This window comes from Phoca vitulina, unplaced genomic scaffold, assembly GCF_004348235.1.
Source record: "Phoca vitulina isolate PV1807 unplaced genomic scaffold, GSC_HSeal_1.0 scaffold10, whole genome shotgun sequence".
Taxonomy (NCBI): Eukaryota; Metazoa; Chordata; class Mammalia; order Carnivora; family Phocidae; genus Phoca; species Phoca vitulina.
In genome coordinates this window covers 39081081-39093140 of record NW_022589713.1, presented here as the reverse complement: position 1 = coordinate 39093140, position 12060 = coordinate 39081081, and the positions used below count along the sequence as shown (strand labels likewise).

Below are 12060 nucleotides of genomic sequence, written 5' to 3'. Positions count from 1 at the left end.
GGTTAAAAATCATGAGTTATGAAGGATAACTAGAGAATGCTTTTCTTTTTTTTATTTTATATTTTATTTTTTAAAGATTTTATTTATTATTATTTATTTATTTATTTATGAGAGAGAAAGCGAGAGCAAGCAAGTATGAGTAGGGGGAAAGGGAGAGGGAGAGGGAGCAGCAGATTCCCCACCGAGCGGGGAGCCTGATGTGGGGCTTGATCCCAGGACCCCCGGATCATGACCTGAGCCAAGGGCAGACCTTTCACTGACTGAGCTACCCAGGCGCCCCTAGAGGATGCTTTTCTAAGATCTTTCATATTAGGTTAAGAGAGGCAATAAGCTTAAGGAAATCATGATTTTTGGACTGCACAATTAGAGGAATTACCATTTCTTAAAAAAATTAAGATTTTATGTAAACACTAATCATAAACAGTGTTCAGTTAATTACATGTTAGTATTTACAATATTATAACTATTATATTAGTATTATTATTTACTACACCTAGCAAACCTGGAAACCTTTATTTGAGATGCATCCCACACTGTGACTAGAACTCTATGGTGCAGTCCAGCTATAAGATGAGTGCTGTAGGAAATTAGCAGTGACCAAAGAAGTGACAAAGAATTGCTCTTATTTTTATTTTTTTCCTAGAGAGAGCGTGCACACATGTGCCAGAGGATAAAGAGGGGCAAAGAGAGAGGGAGAGAGAAAATCTTAAGCAGGCTCCATGCCCAGTGCTGAGCCCATGTCAGGCTCGATCTCATGACCCTGAAATCATGACCTTAGCCAAAATCAAGAGTCAGGCCCTTAACCGACTGAGCCACCCAATGCCCCCAGAATAGCTCTTATAAGAACTCCCATGTCATATCTGTGTTTAACCCTGTGGCTCATAGATCCTAGTTTTCCTAACTCCTCCTACAGGCTCACATGCCAGTCACAAATTACAGTCCCATTCCCACAATCTCAGCATAACACACCTGCTGCGTATATATACGGTTGCAATAAAACATTCACATATTCTGTCAAACTATATTCTATATAGTATTTGCTAATAAAATGATAATGTAAATGTTCAGAAGAATAACCACTGTTTCTGTATTTGAAAAAACAAAACAAACATTCACTATAGTTTAAGGTATCTGCATGCTTGTTTTCAAAAAACAGTAGTGTAACTCATATGATAGTAATTTTTTTAATCCCTCCACTTAAAATAACTTTCTAGAACACATCTAGGTTTTCAAAATAAGATCAGAAAGATGAGAGGATATTTTAAACTTCATCTTTACCCTGGTTGTCTTCCTTAATTCTTCTAATTCTGAGAGGATAAAAGGGCTTGATTCTGAAATTCTGCTCTGTATCAGTGGCATTCGAAGTTACTGCGTTTGTTGGTTTGACTGTTTTTGTCTCAGAAACTCTTTCCTTAAAATTACTGAAGACCCCAAAGAGCTTCTGTTTACACAGGTTATAGCTAATGATATTTATCATCTTTAAAATTTATTTTAAAATAGCAATAATAAACCTATCATATGATGTGGCATATTTTTATTTAAAAAAATTCAAAAACAAAATAAATAAAGACAAGAATGGCCTTGTTTCATATTTTTGCAAATCCTTGTAATTTCAGGTTTAGTAGAAGACAGCTGGAGCCTCATATCTGCTTCTGCATTCAATCTGCTGCCATATCACACATCATGTAGCTTCTGGGAAACTCTACTCAACACTCATGAGATAATCAGAGTGAAAAAGGCAAATAATGTGTCAGTATTATGAAAATATTTTGATCTTGTAGACCACCGGAAAGGATCTCAGGAACACCATAGGTCTCTGGACCACAATTTGGCTCAAACAAACCATGCCATCTTAAAGTGATTGCACATAAAATAGGTTAGTTTCAATACTTGGCTTTAATGTGTTTATATTTTAAGAACTATTGTATTAAGACTCCATTATCTTGGGGCGCCTGGGTGGCTCAGTCGTTAAGCGTCTGCCTTCGGCTCAGGTCATGATCCCAGGGTCCCGGGATCGAGCCCCGCATCGGGCTCTCTGCTCTGCGGGAGGCCTGCTTCTCCCTCTCCCACTCCCCCTGCTTGTGTTCCCTCTCTCACTATCTCTCTCTCTGTCAAATAAATAAATTAAAAAAAAAAAAAAGACTCCATTATCTTATATATTGGTACAATTTTGATTCTTTTGAATGGACCTTTATAAAGACATACTATGATTAGTAAAATCATGTTAACAACCGGTGGTCTACTTACTCTCAGGACATACGATTCCAATTCTGTCTACCCTTGCAAATGTCTTATCAGTAGGCAAACTGTCTATGCTTTTTCCAGAGAAGTCTGTTACTTATCAATACTGCTACCTTACTTAGAGTGTGTCTAGTGTGTCTATCTTCCGGAAAGTCTGGGAAGCTTTGGAGATAGTGTAGGTCATACTCTGGTGTTCTCACCAGGAGCAAAAGAACTGGGGTGTAGATGCTCCAACACCAGCTTAGCATTGTTTAAACGCTGCCTAACCAGAAGACTGTAAATTCCTAGGCACTTCTGATTCTCATTGCACATAGGAAATGGGCTCCTGGAACCAGAAGGCAGTCCACCTAGAAAGAGCGTGGGGTGCTGGCTGAAGGACATTCAGTAAGCACCCTGGGAGTGCTCACACCTGCTCTAATGAACAAACAACTAGAAATCAACTTAAATTGTTGACTCTATTTACTTTAAGTCATTTCAGTGCTTCAATTAGTACAACTGTTTAATAAAACTTCTGGTCCAAAATAAGTCCCCCTCTCAGTTCAAGAAAAAAAGTCTATGTTTTCAGATTTACACCTTCCTAATCTTGCTGCAAATTTGCAATACACCTTTGGGGGAGAAACATTTTTGTAAATTCGCTGAAAGTTTTTTTTAATGGTTTAAATAATAAGAATTATCTATATATTTTTGTTAACCCATAATAAGAATCCAGTTACTTCCCTGGATTTTTACTTGTGTCTCACAACTAAGTTTTCATATGGGACTCAACCATTAACGGCTACAGGATACTTTTTATTCTGGGGGACAATGAGTTGGAGTAGAAGCACCATCTATGCTTTAGATATAATCATCTAAAACTTACAGCTGATATCAGCTATATAACCTCTACATCTCTTCTAAGCCCTAAGAATCTTTCAATAACAGGAACTTTTGAAAGTAAGTATTAAGGTTGAGACCTAAGAGATACACATTTGTATGAATTTAGCTTTACAACTGATACATTTTTTTTCTGGCATATTTTATGGAACCAGATGGTTTGAATTAATATTTGATTTCTTTGGGTCAAAAGTAATGTGCTCTGAGATCTAAGCACCCACCCCCAAAAACTCTCTTTTAAGATGTCCAACAGTCTTTCATTCTAGTATATCCTTATGAGAAGGTAAAAAGAAACTGTAAAGTCAAAATAATTAACAAGATTTATTTTTTCTGTTTAACATAAATGCAGCCCAAATGATACAAAGAAGATTAAAAATAGGAGAAACTAAGAAAGTCCTCCAGAGGCTGTTCAGTGATGTAATTTAGAAATGGTGTGGATGATACTTCAGTTTAAACAAGTTCTGTCTTAGTGTGGTAGTTTTCTGTTGTTGCTAACAAGTTAACAAAAAACTTAGGGGGCATAAAACAACACAAACTGATGATTTTACAGGTCTGTAGGTCAGAAGTACTACACAGATCCCACTGGGCTAAAATCATGATGTCAACAAGGCTGAGTTCCTTTACGGAAGCTTTAAGGGAGAATCCAATTCCTTGCCTTTTTCAGCTTCCAGAGGCTGCCCACATTCCTCCATTTTCAAGGCCAACAATGCCAGGCCAAGTCCTTCTCATATTGTATCACTCTGAACTCTTCTACCCCTCCCTTCCACTTTTTTTTTTTTAAGACTTTATTTATTTATTTGAGAGAGGGAGAGAGAGAGAGAGAGAGTACAAGCAGGGGGAGGGGCAGAGGGAGAAGTAGACTCCCCACTGAGTAGGGAGCCTGATGTGGGACTTGATCCCAGGACCCCGGCAGAAGGCAGAAGCTTAATCAACCTGAGCCACCCAGGCACCCCGCTCCCTTCCACTTTTAAGGACACTTGTGATTACATGGGGCTCACCTAGATAATCCAGAATAATTTCCCTACTTTAAGGTCAGTTTATCAGCAAGCTTAATTCCAAATGCAGCTTTAATTCTTCTTTGCCACAGAACCTAACATATTAACAGGTAGTGGGGAGTAAACAGAGATATTTGGGGAGGGGGAGCATTATTCTGTATCCCACAAGCAGTTATTTACTTATTTAACAAATAATTCTCTGTGAGAGGCATTGGTTAGACACCTGAAACATGAACAGCAAGGTGCACTCCTTGCATTGAGAGAGTTTATAGGCTAATGGTTTAAGGGTAAAGGGAAAGATAAATATCAAAGTCCTTTTTTAGAAAAATGTATAATCTAATGGGATGAATGTCCCTTTGAAATTATAAAAAGACTAAAAAGAAGATCATAAGCATACCAATTTCCCATGAAGGATTTTTTTTTTTCTGTACTGACAAATAACTAAAATAATAGTAAACAGATTGATTCATCATTCAAAGGCTTAAAGAGGTAAGAAATCAGAGGCAACAGTATTAAGATAAACAAATGATGGCTTGTTTAGAGCTTGCCTAATGAGTGTTTTCATTTATATTCTTCTTAAAATATTTTCTTAAATTTTGCAGACTTTTCATTCTAAAAATTAGATCATAAATAATGAGTTATGTGCATGGTAGGCTTCTTGATGGTTACTGGAACAGGGTGGCAAGTATTTGATTCAGGATACCGTCCATTTATCCAAAATTTGGTTAAAACGTGTTTTTTAAATAAATCCTATTAAATGAGATTCTAGATTTAGAAATGCACTTAATTATTCAGAGCTTGGTTTCTATGGCTTGCATCTTAATTGGCCTTAGGCCACTCAACCCTTTTTGCTTGCTAATAAAACTCATTGGGACAGACACTAAATGGTTTAACTACTCATTAGTGGTACTGACAGAAGGCAAAGCCCAACATCATCTTAGAAATAAAATTAAGGTTTTATAATTTATTTTATAAGTTTTTACTGTGAAATCTTCAATGCAGAAATTTTTGAACACCTGAATGGATTATTTTAGAAAGAATAGATGGAGATGGTCTGTGATTTTGGAGATAGATAGAAAACCTCTTTATCCTTCCTCTCTATTCCATGAAATTACAATTGCTTTAAAAAAAAAATCAGATTCTGGAGCCAGGTGGCAACTTCAGACAAATTCTGCTACTACTCATTGGTGCTTATACATAATTACAGAAAATACATGGCCAGTAAAGCATATTGACCATATCATATTGATTAAATGCTATAGATTTTCTAAATACTATATTATAGTAAAAATAACAAGCCAATGTAGTACTTCCTCTAGGCAGGGGAAAATAAAATTATGCTAAAGGGACAAAGGCATAGAATAAGAGCTCTTTTTTTTTCCTGTTTATTCTCAAGATATTTTTTTTTTTTTTTTTTTTTTTTTTTTTTTTAATGTGAAGAAGAACAAAAAGAAAAAGGGGGCAAAAGGACAGCATGGTAACAGTGCCTAACTAGATCCAGTAGCAGGAAGTTCAGACCAAGACCTAATTTCAGTATAAGTTAGGCAGGACCATTTGCTATGTCAGAACACAGAATTCCTCATTGCACTGTCCAAAAATGAGTTCTTTAAAGAAATAACATTTAGAGTGCCAAGATAACACCTTGAAAAGCAGTCTTGGGGGGAAAAAAAGGCTTTTCAAAAAATAACTAGACTCTATCTCAAAGTAAGTTTCCTTTTCCTGTGAATATTTAGTGTTCTCTCTGCATATTTAGCTATACACATGTGTTGCAGAATCTTTGCTAACTATTAAGAAAAGATCTGAAGATTTATCTCAATGTTTTCCTCCAAGTTTGTTGATGCACAGGAGTTGGGTATCAACCATATACCCTCAGGAAGTTCATTGAACAAATACAAGCAGAAGGGTTATTCAAGTCAAGGGAGTGCACATCAACTCCAAAGAACATTTGCTAAGAATCTGCACTGAGTTGAGCAATAGCTGTTGAAGCAGGAAAAATGGAAAAACAAAAACAAAAACAAGCACAAAAACAAAGCCTGGTTTAGAAAACTCAGAATCGAATCAAATAGTAAACAAAAAAATTACCTCAGTACTGCTTACACTTTCCCACCTGCTCCTGTGAAGATTAGAACTTCAGAGAAAATCAAGCGAAGTATAAGATTGAGTAAGGAAATCTCCAGTGTTGCTGAAAATGTCCAACATTCTAATCCAAAGTCTCCAATTGTCCAGCTAAAGATCATCTCCATTTCTCTTAAGCCAACTGCAGCCATTCCCACTTAGGACCTCATTATCAACATCCACCACTCCACATTCATCCAGGACCAACATCTCATAAGTCCCTTTCTCTGTGGCCCTAATTTTCTATGCTTGCATCCCACCTTCACTTTGCTGCTGGCATTATGACTATTCCCTAGTTTTCCCTTCCCTCCCCAATTTCAACAACCATCCACTTCTTTATGTCCTCAGTTGTTCCAAGGTCAGCCATGTCACTGGTGGCATGTTTGTCCTTATCTTCTTCCATACTTCTCTTGCTAAATTTAAACCCTGACTACCATGTGTCTACTACCACTAATATTCATCTTCATCATCCCAAATATGTGGTTCATAAGTACGGCTGTTAAATAAAAAAAGTCACAAAAACAATATATTTGGTCTATGCAATTCACTTCATCATTTTAGCTGGGTCTGTTTTCCTCTATGGTCAGAAGTCTTAAATCAAAACATAGTTCCCCATCACAATTCCGGGAACACCCACTTTAATTTGAGTTTCCCCGAATCAGAGCTTGGGACAAGGTAATTTAATTGGGAGCTGATGCCAGGAAGCAGATATTATAGAAAGGGAAAAGAAAGGCAGGGAAGAAGGAAAAGCCAATAAAAGGTGTCCCACTGAGCTTGTTTTACCACTGTGGACAATCCTGTAAGGAATCTTGTAGATTGTGACTCAGAATTGTCTCTCCAAAGAATGAGAGGCTCAATTTTATCCACTGACTTCAATAACCCGCTAGTTGAGGGTTGTTCCAAGAAGTGATAACTCTCCCAAAGTTTGCAGAAAACCTATGCTGTGTTGGGTGAGCTTTTATATATTTTGCCCCAAGGTAGGAAAGTGGAGCGATTCAGTAGATGCTCCAGATGGATGCTTCCAGGATGAAAAGAGATTGCCCACTTCATCTGCAGCTGTAATCAGGTAGGAAGAGGGGATGTAGCATAGGGCACACAACCCATTTCAATCATTCTAACCTCCTGAAGATGATCCCCTGTATCTTCCCTGTCAGGCTTCTCATTTTCCAGATTAGAAATTTAATCATCTTTGTCTCCTTTCTCCCCTCTCTAATCAGTAACCAACTCATACTTTCACAGTATCAACTGTGGCTCCATAGGAAGGTTGAGAAATGATTGACCTAGTTCATGTCCATAGAATTCATACAGATTCTAAGACTCTATTGACTATGAAATTGCCAGGCTACTCTGTGAAGTTCACTAATAATATCCCAACAGTGTTTCATTATGAAGCAACTATGTATTTGGTACCTTGAAATAATTAAGAAGGCATCACTAACATTAAAAATGAGAGTCTTCACAGAAAGTAGCTCCTAAATATTGCAAAAATCCTCTTATTAATGAGAAATCTAAACTGACACTCAGTTGGGGATTGTAGTATTTACAAAGTTTCTTATGCAAATGATGTTCTAGTTTCCCAAAGATGAAAAACTCAGAGTTAGGCAATGCTTCAATCAAGTAAAACCATAAAAAAAATATATTTTTGATAAGCTGTATACCATAACACTTTTCTATTTGTTGCCTTATACTCAACTACACATTTGTTACATTTGTGGACTTAATAGACAGCTATCCCTGAGGAAACATTGATTGTGAGGGTCTGCAACAGTGTCCACTGATACAAATTTGTATACTATTGCCAAACATTCAGAATTTTGTACCATGTCTTTAATTAAAAATAAATGTAATTTAAGTACATTGTTGATATTTTACTCTGGTAAGTTTAAAGGTAAACAAACAACATTTCTTTTCATGTTCTCTAAAGAAGTACCAGACTTTAAATATCTTTCCTCACATACTCGCAAGAAATATATATGTATATATCCACAATCATACACATTTTTATTTTCATAAACACACAATAGAAAGATTGTGTGTCAAAGCATCAATAAGGCACACAGTTTTATTTTATTTATTAGAAAAGTATGATTCCTCTATCACTCACTTAGTTGTCTAAATTTCTGTTGATCACAGATTTGTTAAAATTAAAAACATCTCAAAATATGGTGAGGTCTCTCCCTACCCTTCCCCACTTTTTTTGAAGTTCAACTGGGATTAGATATAATTACCTCAAGAGTAAGAAAATCATACTAAAAGTGGGTTATTCCATTTTCTTCTGAAAAGACTGCTCCATTGACAGGAAAATGTGTATACAGGCACAAGTCTAGTTTGAGAGCAAAACGCGATTTATTTTTCTATAAACCAGCCCGTGTGATCCGTTCATCAATACATGTCCTTACATGTGGAAGCCTTTTCTACATGGTGCATCACTCTGCTCCAGGGGCTCTTTGGAAGTGAACCTTTCAAGTTCATGCCCTCCAGATCCCTGAAGTGTCTGGGAACTTACCCTTTGCTTTTGCCAGAGGTTTGAAAATGAAATGCTTTGGGACTGTACAACATCGCTGTGCAATTCATTATGGGACAAAGAAATGTCTGGGGTTAGGCAGGCAAGCAACTAATGATCCTTCATTTTGTCCAGAAAACATCAAGATCGATATGTAGGACATGCAACATTTATGGAACACTGTGTTTTCTTTTCCCTCTAGGGGAGGGAGAAAATACTAGATGATGGCTTCCTGTAGATGGGTACATGATTGACCCTGGCCTCTCCTTCCCACCTGCCAGTAGTACACAGCTGCCTGATCCCATACCATACATACCAGAATTCAAATAACTTTATTTCTTTTTTTTGGCATGTATATTTAGCCTCATTGATCCAGGTAACCAAAATCTGGGGACAACGTTATAATCCAAAGTGAACAGAACTAGTTCTGGAGGCTCTAATACACATTAATGATCCATTATGTATTCATTAAAATTAGATCTTTTACGAACAAAAAGGAGGCGCCCAGAGAAAGCATGAAGCAAAAGAAGATATCTACAAAGTTTCCTTCCAACTCACATAATCTGCCAGCCGGAATCAAGATTAAATACCATCATGAATTATATTTAATGAAAAAAATGTTGCTAGACTAACAAATCAAAATGGAAGCAGCAACATAAATGTGGTCAATGTTACATGTCCTTGCAAATATCCTTAACTATAATGTTTTTTTTTTTTTTAATTTGAAATTCAGAGCAATGCCAAAGCTTTGGGTTGAATTTTTTTTTTTTTTTTTCTTATTCTTATATGGAAATGACACAGTACGGGATTTGGAAACTAGATGATCATCTCAGGGAAATAATTAACTTTGCAACTCCTTTAAGAGAAATCATTTGTCAAAAGTGACAGAAACCAAAATGGCACTATATTTCCCCAGTCACATGTGCACATTTCCCCCAAGTCATCCCTAAATGGAGAAGTAAAGAATGCAAATTGGGTACTAATTGTTCTCTACTTGCTTAGCGTAAGATAAAAGCAGGGGTCTAGTGTAAGAAGATGATTGACTTAACATGCAATCTTTTCTACAGCTTTCTTAGGGCCTGAGAATCTCAGGTCATTATTGGATCATTGTGGGGCCATCAATCACACGACCTTAAAGCATTATATTGAAATCATCAATGTGAGTTCCAGAAAACTGCAAACTGAATTCAAAGATGCCGAATCTTGATAATGTAGAACACTGAGATTTTTATAATTTTTTTGAGTCCTATTTTAGTTGTAGGGGGGTCAGATCAATTATAGTTGCTTTTAATTAGTATACCCACAAGCAAGGACAGTCTCTCTAAAGCTACATTAGGATTGAAAAAGCTAGGAAATTGGTGATTTATTTTGAAAATATCAAAGGAGTCATTTCCAATTCGGTATCAGGACCTATAGTGACATCCCACCTGCAGTCTTCAAGTTGGAATAGAGAATTGGATTAAGATATGAGTTTTTGGAAATAACATTTCAATCATCTACAATAAATAAGCAGTGAGGACCAATAAGGGCAAACAGCATACACTCATATTTGATCATACCCATTCTGACTTTGTGAATCAACTCAATGAGGGCGTTTTACTACTGGACTTACCAAAATACCCACATTTTGCATTATATCCTATTTTATTCCATATCAAACTTAAACATTAAAGATGAAATATCTTCTGTTAACATTTGACTCTGTTTGATTTCCATTGCATAAATAAGCAAATTCAAGTAATAATGATGATCAATATCATATATTTAATTCTATTACACTGAGTACAAATCTCAGAAGCATAAACTTATATCTCTTAAGAGTTTTATAACTGAGCGTAATTATTTTGCTTCTTGGGTTCCCATGAGATAAAAGTGAGTGAGAGGGCGCCTGGGTGGCTCAGTTGGTCAAGCAACTGCCTTCGGCTCAGGTCATGATCCTGGAGTCCCAGGATCGAGTCCCACATTGGGCTCCCTGCTCAGCGGGGAGTCTGCTTCTCCCTCTGACCCTCCCCACTCCCATGTGCTCTCTCTCTCTCTCTCATTCTCTCTCTTTCAAATAAATAAATAAATAAAATCTTTAAAAAAAAAAAGTGAGTGAGAAACTCATAACCAGGTTCTTGCTATTCACAATGTTTCCATTGGGTGTAGCTATGATATTAGACAGGTTGATATCACAGTCTGTGTATTCAGGAAGAATGCCCAGACGTTTGGGGATTTGTAGTGACTTTCTTTGTCTTTAGCATTAAATTGTATTAGTCAGCTATGTTCTATGGCGAAAACCAAATAGTACAGCTTCAAATCAATCAAGTCAAGAAGGATTTCAATGTCTTTTTCTGAAAATGAAGAAACCTAAAAAAAAAACCTGAGATGTATTATAACTTTAATCAACAATAATTTCTACATAATTTGCTCATTCTTAATTTTTTTTTTTTATGTAACCATCTAATTCACACCTAGTTTGAATGCCTTCTAGATAGGCATCCGTTGGATAAAATGGGACAAATAAGGGGAGAATCCTCTAATAATGCAACCCCTTTATTCAATGATAGGTCTGAGCAGAGTGTCTTAAAGTGTCTTTTATGCTAAAAGAAAAAAAAATAAGTTATTTCTCCTAAAATTCAAGGGCAGCTTACATGCTGAGATGAAAACTGCTAACTCTTTTCTTAACAACACCATATGTCTCCAATTGGATCATAATGCAGTCGGTTCTCAAGGGAACGTTATGCATGGAAGCTAACCAAATCGAGACACAGGCGTCAATGTGTGTGCACTCTCTGATTAACCAGGAGATGCTACTTTGGATTTTCCAGATCATCTAAGTGAGCATCTGAAGGGCCTTTCTCCTTTCCCGACACCTCCCCAAATGAACCGAGGCCTAAAAGGACCCTGACCCTTCTACAATAATATTTCTCTTTTTGTTCAGATTTCCTCTTCTATGTAGCCTCAATACATTTTAAGGAACTGAAATATTTAACCCCTGAACTCTCTAACCATGTGTTTTAAATAGCAGACACATTACATAGCAAACACTATAGAAGTCCAGCTTAAAAAAATCAAAAGGAAAATATCATAAGACTGAAGAAGTCACATTTGTCCCCTGAGAATAACCAAAAATGAAAGAGCAACCAATAAACCAATACGGATTAGTTATCCACTCATTATAATTCTTCCTTTTTAGCACTTCATTCAATCTTGAGTATTTTTATGCATGAGTAAGATATATTTTTAAATCTACTCACTTAATATTAAACACTTGCCATATATACTGCTACCAGATTAATAGCAAGTTGAGGCATTGCAGCTTAAGTCCAGACACATGCGACATATTCAATT

The 12060-nt window shown here is 36.5% G+C and overlaps 1 protein-coding gene across 2 annotated transcripts in view; it reads right to left on the bottom strand.

Moving 5' to 3' along the window:
- RBMS3 (RNA binding motif single stranded interacting protein 3) overlaps positions 1 to 12060 on the bottom strand; it is a 1498583-nt gene that overhangs the window by 217763 nt on the left and 1268760 nt on the right. The window lies entirely within an intron of this gene.